This window comes from Aegilops tauschii, chromosome 2, assembly GCF_002575655.3.
Source record: "Aegilops tauschii subsp. strangulata cultivar AL8/78 chromosome 2, Aet v6.0, whole genome shotgun sequence".
Taxonomy (NCBI): Eukaryota; Viridiplantae; Streptophyta; class Magnoliopsida; order Poales; family Poaceae; genus Aegilops; species Aegilops tauschii.
This window is the reverse complement of record NC_053036.3, coordinates 82,263,786-82,269,785: the sequence shown is the minus strand read 5'-3', so window position 1 is coordinate 82,269,785 and position 6,000 is coordinate 82,263,786. Positions and strand designations below refer to the sequence as shown.

Below are 6,000 nucleotides of genomic sequence, written 5' to 3'. Positions count from 1 at the left end.
TGCTATAAAATGATTGTAAAACATCCAAGAATGATAAAATAACAGCATGAATACTTCATAAATTATAGATACGTTGGAGACGTATCAGACCCCACAGTCACCTTCTTCCTTGGGTTGGTCTCCTGACCGCTCCTGGCCGAGCACGCGTTGAGCCCGCATATCTCACGCTAGCCTCACCCAATTCTCCATGCTCCTTTTGTGATTCGGTCTATCTCGCACCATAAAGCGACCCCCTCTACCCCCTCTTTCGATTACCGCATTGAGCACTCAGTTTTCTCCTCAGCATCAAGCACACCGTCCTCGCCCGGTTTTGTCGCCTGAGCTTCGTTTTCGGTCAATCCTGTCGATCCCGAGGTACCCTGAGCTCTCTCCCCCCTCTCCCTCCCTCCATTCCCCTCTCTCTCCCCCCTCTCTCTTCGTTGGTTGAATCGCCTCCATGATACTCAACTCCCTAGCTTTTCCCCTCATATCAAATGCATAGAACCAAGCTTCCCAAGATCGCCCGATCTCACCGGAGAGCGCCGAAGCACCATCCGCAGCTCCGCACGAGGGCACCTCGGTCACCACCAATTGCACCGATGAATCCACTGTATCGTGCCGAAACTCTCCTAAAACTTCCCTGACACCTATGCTCACAAGCCCAATGGCAGCGCCGCCGTCTTCTCGTCTCCGGAGAAGATTCCTGATGAGGAAGATCCCATGCAAACCCTATCCATGTGGACATATTAGGACCGTTTGTTGTCACTTACTCAAACAGCTAGAGGTCGATCTCATCGAACCGGTACCATCTTATCCATAGCGTCCATTGCGACTTAAATCCAACATCCCAAGTTATTTCAGCCACAAACCATTTTCTGTGAACTAAAAATAACAACGTGTCATGCACTTCCGCAAAAGTACCCCTAAAACTTCAAAGTCTCGTACCTTTTAAACATAACTCCGTTTGAGGTGAAACTTTCTGCAAAGTGATCCTTGTGAGACCCTCTTTCTATTGACACCAGGTTATTAATTTTTGAACTTTCAATTTAAATTCACATGTTATTTTGATCATATTTTGTAAACCATATCACCTATTCAGTTGGTTCCTTTTGCCTATGGATTCTTGTATCATATACTTGGTGTTCATATCATGTATACTCAAATTTCAAATATTCTTTAACCTGTTTGAATTTGAATTTAAAACTAAAACTTCATTTTCACTATAACTTGAGTTCAACTGATTCTTTTTGCAAATGAATTCTTATGGCATATGCAATCTGTTATACCATTTCGTATGTTGATTTCCAAACGCTTTGATCATGTTCTGTATTATCTCAACTACAAAGCTTGTATAGCAATATATCTATTAACTCGTGATTCGGTTCATTCATCTACCACCCGAGAGCTCATAGAGATCTATATTAGATACTAAACCTAGTTAAATGAATGTTGCTTAACCTAGTCATATTTGTTTTATTTTTCTTTTGATTCTTATCTATGGTATGATAGTTTAATTGGATTATTTCATTTACGATATATTGCTCAGAGTGTGAAGAGTAGAATTATCAGGATTGTGAGTGTGGCGAACGTCGTCAAACTTACCAGGCAGCTTGACCATCATTTACCCTATTTTTTATGCATGTAGTTCTCTACTAGCATATGGTATTATGCATGTGTAAGAACATTATTGTATTATGTCATGCTTTTGAACTTAGTGGGATAACCATATGTTGATCTTGATTCCTTGTCGACATAGATCGTGGTAGTTTTGTTCCTGCTATGCTATGTAGACGAGGTTGGTTCGTGTACGCATCCAGATTATATGAATGCTATATTATAAATTTGCGCAGAAACTCATCTCTGGGCGGATAGGGCTGCATCATTGATTCTTGTTCCTTCTTTAAGCTCAAAATGAGTAACCTTGATAGCACTATGTTCCAATTGATTTATAGTTTAGATTAAACTAGCACATATGCCCGTGCGTTGCAACAGTAGATATATTCTTTTGAGAAGCAACGGGAGAGATAATTGATATGTGCACCAAAAATGGTCTGCACAGCAGTGAGGCGACAGAGCGAGGAGTTATGGTCTTCTCGCGGGTCATGTTTGGCACGCGAGATCTTGATATTGGTGGGGTTAGTTGGCGTGGCATCGACCAACCAACTCGTGCTTTTTTTCCTTTGGGTTCACCCCGGTGTCGGGGTTGTGGCTCCCTCCTCATTTGGTGGCTGTGCAGCGACCTTCAGTGTACGGTTGCTTCATCACTCTCTCCTACCGGATGTATTACTAATTGCAGTGCATAAATCAAGTTTCATTAGCATAATCCACGCAGTCCTTTCTTTATCAGGGTTTATTCTCTTTGTTTTTTTAGCGGTCACGTGCCCACAGTTCTTTTCATTAGAGCCAAATCAGTATATTCTGGGCTTGTGCCCACAATTTCTTTTAAATATAGCCAAAAAGAATATTCTCTATTATCGTTAAATAGCGCATGGGACGCTCAATAGTTCACGTCTGGGCCAGCCCACTAGCAGGCACCAAAAGGACCTGTGTTTGTAAGGCACGAGTATAAATCCAAAAAAATGACGAGTTGAAGGATCGAACTCACGACCTAAAAACTCGACCACTGGGTGCTAGCCACTCGAATAAACAGGTCCTGCTTACCAATGACCAGCGCGAACGTTAAAGAACACACTGCATTACCATATTCAAAACCTTTTTAATTTTTTTTGAACTTTCCAAAAATAAATTAATATTTATGAATTGCAAAATACTTTTGGAAACAAGAACAATGAAATCCCTAAAAGTTTTACGAGAACTTCGTTCATTTTGGAAAAAGATGAACAACATTTGAAATAGGAAGAATTTTTTAAAATTCACAAACATTTATTAAAAACATGAACCTTTGAAAAAGTGCTAACTTCTTTTTAATTTGGGATTTTTTTTTAAAACAGGAACAAGATTTGAACACTCCGAATAATTTTTGAAAATGTGTTTATTTTAACCACGAATATTATTTTGAATTTGTGAACATTTCACTAAACAAGAATATTTATAGAATCCGGAACATATTTAAAATTCAATTTTATTTTGAAAATCTCAATTTTTTTGGAGAACCAAAATATTTTTAGAAAAAATGGAACATTTTCTAAAATGCAATTTTATTTTGAAAATCTCGATTTTTCTTCTGGGAAATTCAAATATATTTTAAAAAAATGGGATTTTTTTAATTTTGAACGACTTTTGGAATTCGGAATTGTTTTCCAAAATTTTGATTTTTAAAATTTTGTATTTCAGAAAAAAGGAAAAAAATTCTACAGTTTGCAGGGACAAATGAAAAAAGAAATAGAGAAAGGAACAAAATCGAAAATAGAAATAGAACACAGAAATAAACGAAAATGGGCCGGCACGGTCTTGGGCCACGTGCAAAGATCAGACTATTTTTCGCGACGTGCGGTAAAGAGGATTTTTCTAGCTCTGTGGGCTGGCTTCGCCGGGCCACAATGTGCGCGGCCCATGTACGAAATTTGTTTTCTCTTTTCTACCAAACGGACTCACAAAACTTTAGTACCACCCCGGATAGGGAAAAGAAACTTTTTGGCGGTGAACGGATGAAAAAATCGAATAAACGCACCTTGCTTTATTAGTAGGTATAGATTAATGCGCAAGATAGAAATATATTAGATTTATTTTGACATTGTTTTAATTGATCGGACCACATGCAGTGCAACAGTCATGATGATCCGTCCGACTTCCTATCTTTGTACATTATTTTTACATAATGCAAAGAAAGTTGCGGATCCAACCTTCCTCAAACAGGAGGAACCCGTTTACAATTGTACTTGCAACAGCAGCTTTCAAACGCCTTAAGATCACCACAAGTTGCTGTAAAATTGGTAATCCCCGACGTGACACATGAATGTTTGCACTTGTCAAGCGTGCATCCTGGCAGCTTTTCGCAAACAACTGCAATATAAAAGAGCAATGATCAAAGTCAAATCGCGCCGACATGTAAAATTATAAGAACAAAGTAGTTAAAGTACCTAAACATGATATATTGCCACCTCCTTGACCGAAGCAGGGTGACATGGCCAAAGCCATGATCGTCGTGGTCACCATGAACAAAGGCACTACGTTCTTGGTTTCGAGAAGCACCATCACAAGAGATAACTTGTTTCTAACCTGCTCAATGGCTTGGTTTGGATGTGATGCTTCTTTGGCCATGCATATATAGAGGTGGATGGATGAAGAAAATTTGGGAGATAATTAATTTCTTGGTGTCATGTTCCTCTATCCAGGGATATCTTTGGCTATCATTCATTTGATGCCTCGTAGGAATACCTTATCTATTGGCAGCAAATTAACTATTGCTTGATATGGTGAACTCACTACAAAATACTCCATCCGTTTCATTTTCTTTTGCTTGATATATGGTGAGCTATGTATTAAATGTAGCCAGAGTATTGCCCCAGTGGTCCTTCCATGAGAACTGTATGAACCTCGAAACAAACACATGATTGATTAATTAATTTGTTAACTAGCAGGTGCACCTGGGCATTCACGTGGATAGAAATGCATATATCTCTAGAAAACATGGTATGACAATACTTAAATTTAGAGAATACAAAATTTAATGCTCAGAACATTATATTGTTGTGTATTGAGCACCTCCTTTCTGATGTTTGTGGCTTATTATGGTCATATGTATTTTTTTTATTTTCTCAATGTATTAGTTTAGTTTGGCATGCTATTTCTTCATTAAAATTTCACGCATTCACGGGGCTAGAATTGGATATATCCTTTATTTAGAATAAATGGTATGACTTTTGGTATTTAATTTAGAGATTTGAACATTTAATGTCATGAACTTTGAAATTATATTATTGTGTATTGAGCAACTACGTATTTATTTATCTAGCTTCATACAATCATATTTATTTTTCATTTTCTCCATCTATTATTTTAGTTTGTTTTTCTATTTCCCCTCTTAATTTTCGTCGTACCAAATAGACCCACTGATGTAAGAGAAAGACTTAATAATCTTACGTACTCCCTCTGATCCATATTAATTGACGCTACTTTAGTACAACTTTTAGTACAATTTGGATCGGAGGGACCTGCCTGTCTTATCAATGACAATCATCCGTTTGAATGAGGCAATTCTAATGGTTGTTTAGAATTGGTATCTGCTCTCTTCCAATGAAAGTTCTTGTCTCATCAACAAAAGCAAGACATGTGAGCATCAAGCTAGCCAAGGAGTAGAAGTTGATAAAGATGGGACAAACGAAAGAAGAAAGGAAATTGTTTGATGACCTTTCACACATGAGGCTTTCCATCCTTCTTTAGAGTGAGGCAAATAGCGATTTTGCTAGTGACCCTCATATCCACAGGATCAAGATCTGACGGTGGCAATTTTTGGATGAAAAATGCACTAAAATAAATGAAATGTTATGCTTGCTGTAACAAACGCAATCCCCAAAACACTAAAGCTGCTAATCACGGCGTTCGCAAATGTCATCCTGGCATGTGAAGTGTCACCGGCTATTGTACATTATTTGTCACTCATTCCTAACAAGTGTGAACTAGATAATATTCTTCCTAAATAGAACATGATGTTTCCCAGGTTTGTGCAGCCGGTCGTCCCTAGGCGCAAGTAGTTGTGGAGTAGAAAATTTCGACCGCCTTTGTAGCGTCCAATGCGTGTGTGCATGACCCTCTGATTCTCTCCCTCTGCGCTCTCGCCCTGTCGCAGCACCAATGCTCCATGAGGTCGCGCTCGAAGCACGGCGACGACATCTTTGTACGTAGCACCGCCTCCGCCTGTAGAATCACCGACGACAATCCCCTTGCACCGGCACGTCCTTCTCTGCGCAACAGTCGCGCCTCACCTCACAACATCAATGCACCACCGGCCACGTAGTTACTTCGTCGTGAGACGTCGCCACTCCACCAAGTGAAGTCTGAATACGCAACATGTTTTTCTTAGAAAACCTCGTCACACTTTATTCGATAGCAAATGTTCAG

General features: G+C 39.2%; 1 long non-coding RNA gene across 1 annotated transcript; it reads right to left on the bottom strand.

Moving 5' to 3' along the window:
• Window positions 1–3,633: 3,633 nt before the first annotated feature.
• Window positions 3,634–4,178, bottom strand: LOC120974430 (uncharacterized). The gene is made up of 2 exons (XR_005769832.3): window positions 4,020–4,178; window positions 3,634–3,942 (listed from the first exon to the last, which is right to left on the bottom strand). It is a non-coding gene; the product is annotated as an uncharacterized lncRNA (long non-coding RNA).
• Window positions 4,179–6,000: the final 1,822 nt, after the last annotated feature.